This window comes from Mus pahari, chromosome 12 (genome assembly GCF_900095145.1).
Source record: "Mus pahari chromosome 12, PAHARI_EIJ_v1.1, whole genome shotgun sequence".
In the NCBI taxonomy this organism is placed as follows: domain Eukaryota; kingdom Metazoa; phylum Chordata; class Mammalia; order Rodentia; family Muridae; genus Mus; species Mus pahari.
In genome coordinates, this window is record NC_034601.1 from 51,225,765 (window position 1) to 51,244,028 (window position 18,264).

The 18,264-nt window shown below is 36.7% G+C and overlaps 1 protein-coding gene across 1 annotated transcript in view; it reads right to left on the reverse strand.

Moving 5' to 3' along the window:
• The window catches only part of Col8a1 (collagen type VIII alpha 1 chain), a 131,125-nt gene that overhangs the window by 48,339 nt on the left and 64,522 nt on the right, over nt 1-18,264 (reverse strand). Inside the window, exon 2 of the mRNA XM_021209503.2 lies at nt 5,207-5,325. The gene's annotated coding sequence lies outside the window, so the exon portion shown is untranslated. The remainder of the gene's footprint in view (nt 1-5,206; nt 5,326-18,264) is intronic.

An 18,264-nucleotide genomic window follows, 5' to 3' on the forward strand; every position in this document is an offset into this window, starting at 1 on the left:
TCTCTCTCTCTCTCTCTCTCTCTCTCTCTCTCTCTCTCTCTCTCACACACACACACACACACACACACACGCACACAGATGGTCAGTTTGAAAAATTTTGCATCGAAATTTAAATTAAGATGTAGAAGTATTTGAATTCTCTCACCCACATAGAGCTGGCTGTTGTTAACAGTTTTTGTTTGTTTGTTTTATTTTATTCTGGGTAAGCATTAAGAATGTGACAACCTGTAATAGATTCTATTTGAAAATCTAAAAATCCAAAATATGATTTTTTGCATGTTATTCCTTGGTTCATTTGTTCTAGAAAATATTTATCCCCTTCTCCCCCTAATTAGGAAACCAGTTTACTCTAGGTATGTTTTTTTTTTTTTATTCCTTCATGCACACACACACACAAAACAAAAACAAAAAAAAAACAACAAAAAAAAAAACCCTACAGCTCTCTGGAACAGAACTGTAAAGATTTCTATTAACCTATAAAGAAGGTCTTTAGAATGTGACTCTTCCTTTTCTAACTCTTGTTTTTAAGTGTACACCATTCACAAAATAACAAACTGGTGCACTCTTTGGGGACAATCTTTCTGCACAATGTTCTCACAGTGTTTAGAACTGTCCCTGGCCTGAATACGGAGCTGACCTCAGTATTACCCAATGAATTCCAGATACCCTAATACTGTCTTGGTTGGTTGCATCATGAGTTCAGGTAGCATGGAAGTAAGAGGCAACAGTAATTAAAGGCTTTGTTTTCTGTTTCTCCTGTTGCTAATTTTAAAATCCCTGTGATGTTTACATGAGATAGTCTTAGTTTAACTTTTAGGGTAGGAATTGAGCCCATCCCATATAGTAAATGAAAGATAGATGCTATTAGTGTTTGGGGTTATATTTTGCTACTACAATTTTTCCTTGAGGATTTTCAGTTATATTTTTTTCCCTAATTCTACTTTTGAGGCTATGGTGAACAGGATAAAATTTACCAGATAACAAATTTACATATAATTGTTTTTTATCATCATTACCTATATTAGCATAACAGCCAGGTATCTATTTCACTCTTGATATTTATGGGAGAACATATTTTAAAATGAACAGTGATACAGAACTACAAATATAACTTGTGATTTTCCTGTGGAATTTTAGGTTCTAAACCTTTCACGCATTTAAGTGAGTATACAATGAATCCTCATAATGAGTGAGCATTTGGAAGTGTCAGAGAGTAAAGCCTGATCTCTCGCCTGGATATGGGAGATGTACAAGTGTGACTGGATCACTAGCATTAATCTACACTACTCCCGAATGCTTTTTGGGAAATCTGTTTAAGCTCCATCAAGGCAGATGCCTATCCAAGGCCAGTAATATGAAATCATACTGTGGGTACTGAGCACGGGAATTCTCAGGCCTAGCAGTACACCACAGAAGGGTGTGAGTCATCTATACAAAGTCATTCTCTGGTAGCTGTGCTAAACTACGTAAAGAGACAGGTAAACGTATTCAGACTGAGTTATACATATTAATACAATCATCACTATCTAAACCATGTTACTTCATTGATCTCAGGATATTGCAAGTATAATTTCAGCATGCATTCTTTTTTTTTTTTTTTTAAATCTTTGCCTTAAGAATTTGGGATATGTCTCCTACTAAAAGCATATTTTGATGAGGCCGAACCACATTTCAAGTGCTTGATAACCATATATGGTTTGTGACCACCACATTAGAAATGCTGCCTGTCTCCTGTGTATCACACTGGAAGATATCAGAGCGTGGCAATATGGTATAGAGGGAGGACAGAGACCAGCACCACATCTACAACTGTCTGTTTTCTGGCTCTGACATTTGCTATTGATGTGACTATGAAGAAGCGATTTAGTTTCTCTGGGTCTCAAATCCCCCATTCTTTCAAATGGAAAATTTTATATGACTACTATATTCCTCTCAGGAGGTTGGGGGGATAAGATTGAATAACATATTGTATGTGAAAGTGTGATGTTAAACCATAAAATGCCAAGCACATGTAAGACATTATTATGTCTTTTATTGTAGATTTTGCTCTCATGACTTGCCCAAGGCCACATTCCGAATTGGTAGGGAATGGAGGTTAGTAGCTGGGGCCTCTGACTCCCAGCCATCTGCTTCAGCTAAACACTGCTCATACCGGACTAGTTTAAAATGGTGCTTTTTTTTCCCCTCTAAAGATATTTTTATTTAAAAGATTGAGGAAAGAGGAGAGTGGCATTAAGAAGTAAATTCTATATGAACAGTTACTTGCATACTGTTTTTCAGCTAAAGTATATATAAGGATATTTATATCCTTATATACTTAGTATTACAGCCGTCAATGACTGGACTTTACTGCCATCATATAACATAAAACCCCATGTTCTTCAAAGTTTTAAACAATGTTTGAATTAAACTGTAATTTCTCAACTCTATCTCGAAAACAGCACAACCACAAGAAAGTCCTTCTGTGCTGGACTTGATTAATGACACAGATATGGATCAATGCTGCAAGTTTTCCATGGATATTTTTGGTTACAGATGTCCTTCATTAGTTCTCATGTGTGAGACACCACCACTTATAGTGTGACTCCAAGAGACAGATTAATGATAAACAGAAAGTAGGAATTTATAGGTCCAACCCATGTTATTTGGTGCTTACCAGGTGTAAGGCATATTAGATATTTAATGGTCCAAAGGAGCTAGTTTTCGTTAATTTTTTCTCACTGGCAGATATACTTGAAGAAAATATGGAATGTGTGTACTCCGATGTCTGTGGTACATTCATAGGTAATCTGTACTTTGGAAGGTAAAACATTGATCAGAAAAGTAGCTCTAGTTAATTAAAAATAATTTAGACAGTTCCTTTGTGTAATCTTGGAAAGCACAGGGCAGGTCACTATCTATTTCTCTTTCCCTAACTGTATGCCTTTCACAGTGTGGATTTGTGTAGGTTTTTTTTTTTTTTTTTTTTTTTTTGTCATTTTCTATATTGTGTCAAACAAGCATCTTTGCAGAACTGAAAAGGATGCTTAAAAAAAACACTTTTGAGTTTTAATTCTGTGGGAAAGCAAACATAAACCCAATTCATTTTGACAAAGAAAAAGACATATATGCAAAAAGTTCTTTTTTGTTGTTGTTGTTCTTGTTTGGTTTTGCTTTTTTTGTGACAGGGTTTCTCTGTGTAGTCCTGGCTCTCCTGGAACTCACTCTGTAGCCCAGGCTGGAAATCCGCCTGCCTCTGCCTCCCAAGTGCTGGGATTAAGGAGTGTGCCACCACTGCCCAGCTTCTTTCAATTAACATTCTTTAAAATGACTTTCCCTTGGTAATTTTCATTAGGAAACTGGCAATTAAAGCGTCAGGCTTGCCTCACTTGGTCATATTGAATATCAATAACTTTTACTTGACTTGCGGAATTCCTTCTCTTGACTATTGAATGGAATAGTTTATTGAGTCACCTTTACATTTTATTGCTTTGCACCTTAGTTTAAAAACAAAGAACTTAATTTTTTAAAAGTCCAATAAAATATACTTTTGATCTTTCTACCACTACTTTACAGGCAGTTCCCCTCCTTTGCCCTGTAATAATCACCTTCTGCATTTTTTTATGATTTAGTCGAACATTATTATTGTAATTTTTTACTGGGTGAGCCCGTCAATGTCCTTGGCAGCAAGATTTTGTTACAAGAAATCCAGAAGCTGAGTCTGTAGTTGGTTGTAAGAACCGTGGAGTTTCTCTGGATTTAATTCCTCAAGAGCAGATGCAACGCATGCCATGCCTCTCCTCACTCGTTTCTGCACACCTTCCATCAACCTGAATCCTATCCTCTGCTGCTTAAACAAACACATTTTTTTTTAAATTATTCAATAGCTTTGCATTATAAACATTTTGGGGAGCATCTAGCTTTGATGGGGGACCCAGTACAAAGAGTGGGCAGTATCTACATTAAAAAATGTAATATTGAAGTATTTGCATTCCTCCATATGCTCTGAATGGATGCACTTAAGTCAGGACATGGTCATGTGGCTGGATGCTATACTGTGTATGTCTTTAAGTTCCAATGATATATCTCCAGCACAGGAAAACACACCAACACACACACACACACACACACACACACACACACACACACACACACACACACACTGAAGAAGCTTAACCAATCAATCTTTCAATTATGAAATAAAAGCACACTGTAAAAAGTCATTGTGCTGTTATATATTAGGAACTCTCACGCCATGTGTCCAAAAGTCACACTTAAAACCAGGCAACCGTAATAAGCACAGGATGGTGTGGGTACTATGAGATAATGTCTACTTGTCAGAACTGGATGGTATGTTGTTAACTTTTTTTTTCCGTCAAGGTTCAAAAGTTAATGATGTACTTTACATTTTTATTGCTTCTACTGAGACATCAATTAAAAAAGAAAAGAGATTCTGGCAAGCTGTTATTACTTTTCACTGTGGATATATTGAGTATCACATGTGAATAAAACCACATTTGCTATATCATGCTGTGTTTCAATCATCCTAGCCTGTCTTTGGGAAAATTCAGTGCATATCACTTCAATCATCTGAAATGAATAATTTCTTCATTATAGCTCATAACTTCAAACTATAAAATATCAGCTGGAAAAAAAATGGACCCAATTAAGAGAAATATGATAATGGTAGAAAAACACATATAGACATGTCTGGGAGATGATAAGATTATTTTAATTTTCCCATTTGCACTGGAATTATTTATTTTATAAATCTTCAGATCTTTTATTACTTAAAAATCCCATGATGAATCATGAAAAGAAGCTTAAGTTAGCAATTTTTCCCCGTACAATCTAGCTGCTAGCATCTGGTGGACACTTGGATACCTATTCAGGTCCTATGGAAATGATTATTCTAAGAGTCTATTTCAACATGCCTGGACTTAAAATCAGCTAGGCTCACAATTCTGTATTTTATGTTTATTTTTTAATTCAATATTAGTGACAGTTTCAAGTCTTTTTCAGCAGTGTAGATAGTATTGGAGACAGGACAATCACACTTGAAGAAAGACAGAGTACTATCTGCCCAATTTTTTATGTACTGCACAGCTACAAGTACCTGCTTCACCAGTGGATCCATGCATGGCTGGTGCTCACCCTCCCTCCCTCTCTCCCTCCTCCCTCCCCCTTCCCTTCCTCCCTCTCTTCTCTCTCCCCTCCTCAAACTTACATTTAGGCTTGGCTGGCCAGTAGAATTGAGGACCAAAGTCCTTGCTTGACTCTTCTTGTAATACCACTGGGGCTGGGTGCAGTCTCTTCACAGGGTTTACTTGATTTACAGATCAGCTTCTGAAGTGGAAAGACGAAGATGCTTTTATTCGGTTGTGTGTAAAGTAAGATGAAGAACTATTATCAAAGTTTTTTTTTTTTTTTCTGTATCGTATGAGGAATTGTATAGTAGAAATGTATAAACACATACAAGATTTAAATGCACATTTAAGATCTAATCGAGATTCTTATATATTAATGGGAAGGAGAGAACATGTGTTTTGCTTTTATTTAAACAAGTACACATTAATTTTTTATATAGTATATTGCTATAGCTTAGATTTGGAATCTCTCCAGACACCCATATGTTAAATTTCTTATTAGTCTGTGCTGTCATTGAGAGTTGGTGGAACATTTAAGGGGTGGGGTTTACTGGGAGGTAGTTAGGTCGTTAGGAGAGTCCTTTTGAAGAAATATTGGAACCCTGATGACTCTGTTTTGTTTTTTAGTTATCACTAGGTGGGCAAGCCTCTACTTCCACTAACCCTAACCCATAATATACTACAAGGCTCAAAACAACAGTCAAGAGCTCATGACCTGGCACCTCTGAAACTGTAAGCCAGAAAACCTCATCCTCTTTTACAGTATTGGTTACAGTGATACAAAGTTAACATGTACACACACACACATCCAAATAGACCATCCATCATGTGTCCTTGTTTTCACTAATCACATATTCAACTGCCATTAATTCTATTCTTGCTGACATAGATCAGAGATAGTTTAGAAAGGATGTGGACATTTGTTATGGAGAGAGCAAGCGTGTGAGGAAGTAATGCCTCGGAAAGTATAGTCTCCTTTAAGAAAAGTCAACTTTTGAAAGATGCCTTTTTCCCCACCTCATTTGCATTCACCTTGAATTAGAATTTGTTCTTAGTTACTTGTCAAATAGGGTGTGGTAGGCTTTTATCTGTTTAGATTTTCTTTTAATTTTGACACAACTCAAGCAGAGATACACACCTCTGCATTGTCCCTCATTAGATGATTCACAAACCATGTGTGATTTTTCCCATTAGAGAGCTGAGTTTCAGAATTTCACTGCTTTTACTAACAGGCGATCTCACTTGTTTTTATTGTGTTTCACAGAGATGTGCCTAAGAGATGCTTGTATTTGTTGTTCAGAAAAAGATTTAAACAGAAGCAGCTTCAGAATGTAGATCAAGATCTGAAGGCCAGATTTTGTTGATTAGGAATCAGGTGCTGAATTTGGGCATCCGATTTGCAGTTTTGTCATGAGCGGCACATTATGGAACAGTACTCTATTACTTTCTGTAATGACACAGTCATTCCATATTTTGTGCTTTCAAATATAGTATCCACTTATTCAGCTCTTACAAATGCAGCTAAGCGCAACTAAGCTGACTTTAACCTTTACTTTGCCATTGGAAAGAGACCTATAGTCTCTGGGTGTGAAACAAACCGAAGTATTCAGGACTCAAACACTGTAAGATGGGAGTGGACATATTGCCTACACAGGCGATTTAAAACTCATCACATTTCAGTTTACTTTGGAAGACGGAGCTAGAACCAAGGCAAAGTACTAAGCAAGAAATACTCAAACTTCTTTTTCTTCTCCACACTAAATGTATGGTCCAACATGCACTTATGAGATGAGTTTTCATTGACAAGAGTTTTAGGATAAAAGAGATAAGAATGAAGTGACTGTAATAACAATGTCTAGTACTAAAGTAGCCTAAGACAATAACATGATGCCTTTTCAAATATATTAATTGATAACCCCTTTGATTAAAATGTATTTATTTATTGTGTATGTGCCTGAGTGTATGGATATGTACATTGTGTGTTCATGTGCCCATGGTAGCCAGAAGATGACATTGAACACCTCATATTGGACACACAGTGTATTTGTTCTAGACCACTCAATGTGGGAACTGAGACCTGAATCCTGGTCTTCTGCAAGAGCAGCAAGTACTTCTAACTCCTAACTCCATTTCTCCAGAACCATTCTTGGTTTTTATAAACAGATATTTTAAACAGATACTTATTCTCTACAAATGAATTGCAAGGCATTTGAAACAGCCATAACGAAAAATGATATCAAAATATTATAAGTAAAAGTCATCATGGGCAAATGGAAAGGTGAAGTAGAGGGAACCTTAGCCCTTGAGAAACTGTTATCCTCTGGAAGTTTTTCACATGATCCCAATCCCTCACCTCTTCTCTGTGTTCCTTCCTATGAATTTGGGAACACTTATGGTGGCTTTGACCAATCCAGCACAGTGGAAGAGACACAGTACAGCTTTCTTCTCATCCTTATTCGCTCTCTTTTTTCTTCTTGTCATTCTCTTTGTCATTATTTTGAGATAGCATCTCATAGTTTGGACTTGTCTGGAGCATGTCATGTAGTTGAGGATACACTGAACTCCCAATCCTCCTGTCTCCTTCCAGCTGCTAGCATTACAGGCGTGTGTCAGCACACTTGGCGTAACATCTGAAGGTGGTTCGTAGAAGAACGAGGAGCTGACTTGCGTGCTAGGCTACTGTCTTTTGGAGCCACGCACTTCTGACTAGGAAGTCTGACCACCTTCAGACCACACAGAGAACCCTTATGGTGGTCTTTATTGCAACTTACACTGTCAGCTAAGTTCAGCCCTTTTTTCATTCCTTGCCCGGGAGTACTTTCCCTGAGACCACTGTATGGATGGGCCCTTGCTCATTTAAATCCCAGTTTGAACATCACTTCCTCAGAGATGCCTTTCTTACTCTGCTCTAAAATAATGTACTCATTTCCACGTATCTTCCATCTCCCTTTAACTCTGCAGTAGCAGTTAGATCTTTCTTCCTCCATTATACATCATCTTCACTTAAAGTCGGCCTTATCATGAACTTTTCTGCTTTTCCATTAACTTTCCTTTCTGTTCCCTCCCCGTCTACATTTCCTTCTCCAACCTCTTTCTCTCTTTTTCTTTTTTTCTTTGACATAGTTTCAGATAGCTCAGGCCAACCTCATGTCCATCCAGCTGAGGATGACCGGAATCCCTCCTTTCTCTGCATCTCAAGTGCTGAGATTACTGACATGGACCACCATACCCACCTCCATCTCCTTACCTGGGTGCAGGAAACTTGTCTTTTTCTACTAAACCTTCCTTGCAAACAGAACTAGGCCAGGCACATACTTTAGTATTTATAAATACTTCTTAGACCCCTTATAAATAAACACATCTTGCAATTCTTAAATACAGAACTTAACAGGGCAAGAAAATCAGCACTTGAGATTTTAAACACTTTATTTTCTTTTTAAGCCAGAAATTTAAAACTCTATGGGCGTTTTTAAAGGCTTTGATGGTTCTGATTAGAGTTAAGCACATTCCTTCAATTTGGAAGAAAAGAAAAACCCACAAACAAAATCACAGCAGCGTAAAATTTTTTCAGGAGCATGATGAGAGCTCCCTTGTCAAATCACATACTTTTGAAACTGTATCACCATTCAACAGGCTCCTTGCTTTGAAATGAAGAATGTTTATCTCTCAGCAGTATTTTATTGCTATTGAACATGTGATTATTCACTGGATAAGGAGCAAGTCTTAGAAAAGAGACTTTTCTTTTATCACTATAAGTGTTGAAAACAGTCTTTTTAAACTTTATTTTTTATTTTTATTTTTTTGAGACTGGCTTAATTCAAGCATCTAGAATAAAGTGGGGTATTTACTGCCTTTGGTAAGTGGAGTTAGAACTGTCTCCTGTGGTACCATTCATTCTGAGATGTAAGAACTTTGCGGGTTGGGATTCAGTAACCAGGTATGATTATAAAGTTCTATAGTACTGAGGTTTAATTTTATAAAACCTACGATTATGTATAATGTGAATTGCTGTTTCAAACTGCTATTTATAGATGTGCCGTAATATTTCACAGAGTGCATTACATTATCTCAGATATCCAGATATAGGTTTCAATATGTATATCAATATGGTCTGTCCTAACCAGTTTTGAATTTCCAACATAAAGCAGGTTGATTATATTCTTATGGTTTATGAAGGATGAGAGAATACTTAAATACGCTCTTTGGGCCAGTTTCTTGCCAACTATGTTATGTGCCTATACTCAACTAATCTAACAAGTATGCAAAAATGAAAGATTCTATTGTTTACACATTACTAAGGAAAAATTTAGTGAACAAGGAATCAGTAAAACAAAACTCCCCAGTCTTATACCATCAACATCCTCTAAGGCACTAAATATGAAGTGGTTTTTGTTGTTGTTGTGTTTGTTTGTTTGTTTGTTTTGTTTTGTTTTTGTTTTGGTTTTTTTTGAGACAGGGTTTCTCTGTATAGCCCTGGCTGTCCTGGAATTCACTTTGTAGACCAGGCTGTCCTTGAATTCAGATATCCATCTGCCTCTGCCTCCCAAGTGCTGGGATTAAAGGCATGCACCACCACCGCCCATCAAATATGAAGTTTTTAAAGGGAGACTAAATATTACCTTACTGATATATGTTGTTGTCAAAAGCATGATAAAGGCCCATTGATTTATACTGCAGTTAGATACAGTATTTCAACTGCACATTTGAGTTGTTTAGAAATGTATGGTCTCAGAAAAAAATGGGTTATTCACCTTGAAGTTCCTGGAAGTGAGTCTTTCTTCTCTATGGAGAAAACTATTGATTTGGTCCATGGCTTCATATGTTTGAAAGCAGAGAGAGCCCATTTTCAGTTTAATTAAGAGAAACTCAAGGTTGTATAGTCTTAGACAAAACTCTGCAAAATTCCTTTCTACTGGAACAAGGTCAAACCTTAATTGACAAGTAAGTCTTGGTAAATTGAAAAAAGAAAGACATGTCTAAGGTCGTGTTAAACCACCACTGAGGATCTGGATTGCCAAATCCCTGGTTTTCTTTTAAGTGTGATTAGTGAACTCATTTCCTCTTGCTTATAAAATTAATCAATTGTCTCATGAGTCCACTTATAAGGTTCAAAGCAGGCAACACTAATTGATCTGGTACAACCTGAAAGTACCCACATCTCTAAGGTATATATGGAATGTTTGGTTTTATTAATTTGGAATGAGGACAAGAGGACTGTGGAATCAACTACACAAAAGATGGATATAATTGAGAAATGGTGACTTCACTTTAGAAGGCTAGAAGAGAGAAGCTTATGTGGTTGGGATTTAAAATTGGCCCTCACTACAGTTCAAGAGGTGATGTCTGATGTTCGCTCAGATTTTTTGTTGTAGGTGTACCTGTCAATCATCCTTGCAATATATTATTTCCCATGAGCATCTCATCTTTACTGAGGAGGTAAGGAAGGCACTCGCTTTCTTTTTCAGTCAGGCAAACGATGGTCTGAACCTTCAAGTAGGCTATAATAGTAAGAATATAATGATGATTCAGATAAGCCAGAGGCCATCCAATAACAGATGGAAAACAAACAAAGATTATGTGTTTTCAGTTGTAACTAGTCAAGGAGAACCAGACATGAAGTCTTCTTTTATTGCTCTAGACATTTGGCAATATAGAACAAACCTTAAGCTGAACCAAAATATAAAAACTATGTAGATGTTTTTTTTTGCTTGAGATAATTATATTACAATACCTTTGCATTAATATCATCTCATTACTTACATTATGACCAGTTAACATAGCCATCTAGGCAATAAATGATTTGGAAATCAATTCATTAAGTACAATATTTTACCTACAATAATCTACTAAGCAATTTGTTTTCAAAGTTAAAGATTGGTATATTCCTGTCTAATTGATTCTTGTGAAAAACTTCAAGTTTATCTTGTTACTTGTTCTGTGAAATAGCCATGAATAAGACCAGGGTTGGAAGAAGCATGAAGGAGATAAAAATATTTTCTGTGATCTTGGGACGTGATCAAGACTTTGAAGCATCCTAGGAAGAACAGGATGAGAACCAGACTACAGACATCAAAGCATGGTTGAGGTCCAAGTTTGTGTGGTCATCCTGACTTCAGTGTTCTTGACAATAGTTTTTTTGTTTTCTTCTTTTTTGAATGCGATAATTCTTTCTTCCCCTCAACAATTAAACCAAACTGACAATAATCTAATTTGTTCCTAAAAATTAGTAATAAATGAAATTGTACTAAGCAATACTACTAAGAACTACTATTTATTAGGATACATTGTGTCCAATAAATATACTTTAAATATGTATAATTCAATCTTCATCACACTCCTACAATATAGCAGCATTCTTAAGTTTAAGATCATTTAAAATATTTTTAAGATCTTAAAGCATGTACATTTTTAAGATTTACTCTTTTAATATTTTAATTATGAATATATATAAATATATATATGCGTGTGTGTACACATGTGTTCAAACACATGTGTGTGTCTGTGTTTATATAATTACAGATGTGTGTACATGCATATATATATATGTGGATGTGTACACATATATATGTGCATATGCGTCTGTGCATGTGTGTCTATGTATGGGTTTTGCATGTGAGTGCTGGGGCTCATGTAGATTCAAGGAGTTAGTTATTCCTAACACTGGAGTTATAGGTGGTTGTAAACTCCCAAAGTGCGTGCTGGAAGCAAGACCCTGATGTTTTGGAAGGGCAGAACATACTTTCATCAAAGAATCATCTCTCTAGCCTTTGATAGTCTGCATTTTAAAGACAGAAGCTATGATTTGTTTCATAGCTGGTGCCTAGAAAATATTTCTTAGATTATGTAAAATGTCATTTCTTGTGCTTATCCTGAGGGATGGATTTCTATTAGTCATTTTGTCCTTTGGAAAAACACAACTTTGAAGATCCCTAAGGAGAAAATGGAATTTTTAACCCAGCAGGCAGTGTAGATCGACTCATCTCTGTCTTTTGGGTCAGTGAGGATGACCAATAGATAAAAGGGGAGATTGGAGTGTAGCTTTTTACAGGAATTGGTGGGAAGGTAAAAATACTAATTATGGTAAAAATAACCAAAGAAATAGGACATTGAGGATGCTATGAACTTATTGTCTTCATTGGGGTACATGAAGTGCAACATCCCCATGTGATAGTGGATATTGTCCTCCAGTGCTCTGAACTGAGAATCCCAGAAAGATGACGCCTACACACAAAGATGGGAAAGACACGCTTGAGGCAAACTGTTAAATAAATGCTACCCTGCTTGTTTTATCATTTTCAACTTCTAACCTGATTTATTAGCCTTCCCAGTGGTTGGCTGGACCCTGCTTACACTGTTCAACGCTCTTTGATCCCTGACAGTGATTATGGCTTTGTTGTACCACACAGGAGAGCCAGGGGATTAGACCCTTCCTCACCCAGAGTTCATTCTTTACAATGTTGATGAATTGCACAATAATATTTTTTTTGAGCATCCACTCATACCAGGAACCATTTTTTCCAAACACAGTCACACCTGCACATGTGTACATAGTGTTGAGTAAAGTAAATGTAACAGACTGCACACCTTGCCCCTAGGAACTCACAATAAAAACCAGACAATTGTAGCGAAGACTTCAGGCAAACAGGTGTGCAGCTGTGTAAACAGAGAAACAAAATCAATTAGAGGATTGGCTACCAAGTGCTAGTGCCCGGTGTTCTGCTGTTCGTAGGCTGGAACTGAAGCTAGTGAAATTCTCAGCCGGTACAAAACTTGGTGTAGTCTTGGTGGTGGTAAGAAAGGAAAGGCTGATGTTCTGGAGGAGAAGAGAGAGAACTTCCCACTCCCCAGTGGAAGGGTTCATGTACTGCTACTTTGGGTCTCTATTTTCTAAGGGACTTGGTTGTAACCAGCCTGCAGAAGGAAAATGAAAATATATTAAGCAGTGTTCAGCGTGCCAGAGAGATTTCATAAGCCTTCTTTCTTTCCACTGGAAACCAGACTAAAAAAGAAAATAAAAACCAGAATGTATTATAATTGTACATTCCACTTATAACCAATGAGCAGATGCCAGTTGATTTTCCAAGGAAATGATTACTTTGGGTAAGGTTGTTCTCAGGGGCAATGCCACTCCAAGTCTCCAGCTTTCACTGTGTTTGACAGAAATGGACCCAGCTTGGAGCAAATTCCTGCAGGTCTCTGCTTCAGCCACCCAAGGCTGATAGCTATCTTTCTTCTTGTAAATACATCCAGATAGGGAATTTGAAAACCTCCCCAGGAATCCTTTCAGGGTTAGTAAAGTCTTTGCTGCCAGTGAAATCTTTCCATCTACCTTAAATTCCTTTATTTATAATTTCTATTCATTTCCTCTTCTTTTGTCATAGAGAGGACACCATGACTCCCCTCTCCACCTCCAGTGGTTTCTCTAAAGACAGTTGTGAAACCAGCTCCGGCCTCTCCCACAGACATGCGTGACTCCTGTTTTACCTGTCAGCTATTTATAATCTTTGTTAGCTCTTCCCAACTTTGGCCTCTGGAGTATGTATGTATGTATGTATGTATGTATGTATGTATGTATGTATGTATGTATTCTGTTAGATAACTTGCTGAAGAACCCTTAAAATTGTTCTTTCATTGTTGATTTAATGAGCTGTATTCTACGAAAATTGACATGTCAGTATATTCAATTTCTCTAATTCTTGCCAGGCTTTAGTTGATTAGGTCATATAAAACTAAAGAACTTTGGAATGGGGGCGAGATGACCGTCTCAAGATCTGGATGCACACTTATTAGCTCTTAACAATTTGAGTAATTCATCTCTAAACATAATGATGGAAGAGATTTTTTTTTTTTATACTTACATAATGAAATGATGGTTTAAACAATTTTACAGTTGTAAACACCTTCACTACTCAGTCATTCTGTGAACATATTCTGAGTATTATTTTGGGCAAAAAGAAGTCATTGTCCCTTAACGACCATTAGGTTTACCTTCACTATCATCATATTGCTGATTTCTTCTGCAACAACCTCCAAATTACAACTTAATTTTCTCTACTAAGGAACATTTAAATACTTATATCTTTCAGGTGTATAATTTTGGTCATATGGTATGTATATTTACAGATTTTTTTGCATGTGCTATATATTTGTTAAAAAAAATTATTGCCCAAATGTTTTTGCAAGGTCACTGATACCACATAGGTAGGTTTTGTTTTATTTTGTTTGTTTGTTTGATCAAGTAGTTTTTAGGCAAAGAGGATAGAAGGCTGCAGACCTGCAGTTACAAATCTCTGTCCGCATGGAATTTTTTTCTGTCTTGCATGCCCTGGGATCTCTCAAGTACATACTAACAAAATCAATCTTTGGAGACTATGATGGTATGCGAACTTCCCTTTATTATTTCCCAAATGTAGATACTATAGAATACACACACACACACACACACACACACACACACACACACACACACACACACACAATATTGAAGGAATTGTCAAAGTAGGGCTTTGAAAACAGTCACTGAACGCAATTTTTTGAAGGACTGATCTTTCTTTTGCAATGATCTAGTGAATGCCAATTTTCTCTTATTTTTTTTCTACCTTAAATTCCTTTATTTATAATTTCTATTTATTTCCTCTTTTTTCTCATTTACTCTTATAGCTTGGAACCCTCTTTCAAGTTCATGGCTTTTTCTTTAATTATTATTGCTACATGTGCACATACACAAACACAGTACAACCTATTTGAGTTCATTTAAGGTCGGTTGCTCCTATATATGCTTATCCAATACCATTTGCTATTGGATAGTCAATGGGGGCTCCTCCCTTTTTATTCATCTATGCTCTCTGTAATCACCAAGAAAGCAAGAAGTCCCAGAAATGGAGGCTTAGGAACTTCATATCCAGGTCTTGCTATTCATTTTTGTTTCTCAGAAACTCTCTACTATCCTTTAAAGTTCTTGACTTAAAGGATTCCCCCTCATTTTGGTTTTGATTCCAAATACACCACTTGCCTCTTCTTAGTCACAGTTTAGCCAGATATTAGATGTTGGGTACATGGCTTGTTAATTCATTTTCTCCACTCACTAAGCACAGAAGCAGCTCATTCTGCTAAAAGAAACAATTCACACATGGCTCAGGGAGGCAGCAAAGTCTGTTTTAACCTAGATTGTTTCATTAATTTGGGTTTTAATTGATATCAGCTTGTATGTGTATATGAATATAGCTCCTTTGAAATACCCCTTTGAAGACCTATGTCTTCATTACAATCCTTACATAACTTTATCACCTCAAAGAAAATTTCAAGTTAGCAGGGAGCTCATATAAGACAACTACTCATGATAATACAATGCATGGGAGTCATAAAATCAATATGTGAAACAGCATGTGTAAGAGTCTCTGCCTTTCTTGTCTTTTCCTCTCCTGAAAATTCTCTGCCTGTCATTGAGCATTAGAAGTCAATACAAACTATATTCAATTAACTTGCTTCCTTTGCCATGATAGTGGCAGAGAAGTATAGAAAGAATTTCTTGTGCAATGTACGGAAGCATCACCTGCCAATAAAATGCTGTTGACCTGTTAGCTTAGGCAGGAAATAGAGAGATAGGTGGAAGTTCCAGTACAGACAGAGGATTTCTGGGATAGAGTCGGATGTGGGGAAGCTATACTCCAAAACTGAGGAAGACAGATACATGAAACTGAAAGAGAGGCTATGACCCACGTGGCATGACTCAGACTAGTTAAAGAAAGAAAAAATGAGTTATGAGCTACAGAAATGAGCCAAAGCCAAGGTATTTCTTCAGTCACATATAAGAAGTCACAGAGTTGTTATTTCGGGGAACATGGGGCATGGGTGAAAAAATGGTTATAGAGAAGTATCTGCTAGTTCAATAATATATGGTGTTAGGAAAATAGCAAGGGGCCAGTGATATATTTCAGTGGATAAATGGACTTTCCACTATATCTGAAGACTAAAATTCAACCCATAGAATTCACATGATAGAAAGTGAGAGCTAACTTCCACCTGTTGTCCCTTGACTTCACACATGCATCATAGCATCTACACTGTGACATATGCATCTCCTATACTACACCATACATATATACATACATATATATTTGTGTGTATATATGCATACATACATAATATGATATATAATATATAATAGTATATGGTATAGTATATACTATATACATATATGTATAAGTATGTATGTGTATACATGTAATATATTTATGTATATATTATATATAAATGTATATGTATGTATATATATATATATATATATATATATATATATATATATATATAAAATTTGAAGAAATTCTGTGACACAACAGATTTAACTGAATGTTCTCTAGCAACCCCCTGTACACCTATGTGTATCCCTAAACTTAAGGATAATTTTGGTCCTACTGACATTTGTGCCACAAATTGTCAAAGATAGACCTGTCTCTGAGGATAAGTGTTTATGATTCTAGTGACAAAGACTAACAATGTAGACATATGCAAATAAATGCCAAAGTTGATCTGGTTTAAAGCAAATGTCAACTTGGAGGACCACCCAGTGAGCGAGCATAGGCAGAAAAGGCAAGCGATGCTCAGAGAGCTGCTCCCTTTACATGGATGAAGATGCTCAGAGAGCTGCTCCCTTTACAAGGATGAAGATGCTCAGAGATCTGCTCCCTTTACATGGATGAAGATGCTCAGAGAGCTGCTCCCTTTACATGGATGAAGATGCTCAGAGAGCTGCTCCCTTTACAAGGATGAAGATGCTCAGAGAGCTGCTCCCTTTACATGGATGAAGATGTTCAGAGAGCTGCTCCCTTTACATGGATGAAGATGCTCAGAGAGCTGCTCCCTTTACATGGATGAAGATGCTCAGAGAGCTGCTCCCTTTACATGATGAGTGCTGTCAGTGAAGAGAATCTTTGATTCTCACTAAGTTCTGAATTTTGTTTGTGAACTGTATCACTTAATCAAGACAAATACTTTTAAAATTTATCCTTTGCGCTTATAAAGCAATAGACTTTCACACAGGGTTTTCATGAATATTCTATACTGGTGTATTCTCTCCCTCTCCCCTTGATCTCTGCTTCCCGCCATTCTCCACTAGATCCTGTCACCTCATTACCCACTGCACCTCCTGACATTTTGTTTCATTGCCTTTCTTCCCACATGTCCTTACCTTACTGCCACATGGGTCCCTTTTTTGTTGTCTGGCCTTTACTCAATAAACATTTTCTATTTATTACATGAAACAGAGTTGTGATGGCTTTTGTAAGACCACTTATCCTACCAACAATTGTGATTTAGTTCCAGGATAGACGGTACACAGACTTGCTCACTTTCCTCTGGGAAATACACTCCTTGCTTGTGAAGGATGTGATGGCACAACCTTGCTAACATTTACCATAGTTCTGGGTTACACAAAGAGGTGGGAAAATTCAAAGTAAATGCTAAAAAATTAGACTTCTTGGAAATAATTAGGATTTTGAATTTCCTGTTAGGCTTAGGTCAGAGCGCCAAATAGCATGACTGGAATTTAGAAGGGCCTGAACAGTCTTATGACTAATAATAGCATTTGTAGTCATGAGGACTGACAGAAAAAAAAGGCACAGACAGCAAACTCTAAGGTCAAACATTCAGCTCCAGGGGGTTATAAAAATACTTCTTTTCCTAGGTTAAAATGTCATGCAAAGAAATACAGATGATTGACTGCGGTTGTACCTGATGCTACTTACTAATGGACCTTCTGGGACTATTGTAAGCCATCTGGTCTACAGGGAGGTCACCTGCTATATTTTCAGTCTGTGTTTAGCATTGTTCACATAGAATATTAGCTGGAATGCTCCTAGTTGAATAAGGACATTTGTAAAGGAATTTAGAACATGCATGTACCATTTCTAGTCAGGATGACCAGATGAATACATCTTTTAACAGTCAATTAATTTGCCCTTTTTCTAACCATTCAGACAAAATATATGTTTTTAGAAGTAATAATTTCCAGCTTAACTCTCTGGGTTCTTGTTCAAGATGCACTTCATAGAGTAGCTTTCACAAGCTACAGAAATTCAGAACAGGATTCTTTTTTTTTTTTTTTTTTTTTTTTTTTTTTTTTTTTTTTTTTTTTTTTTTT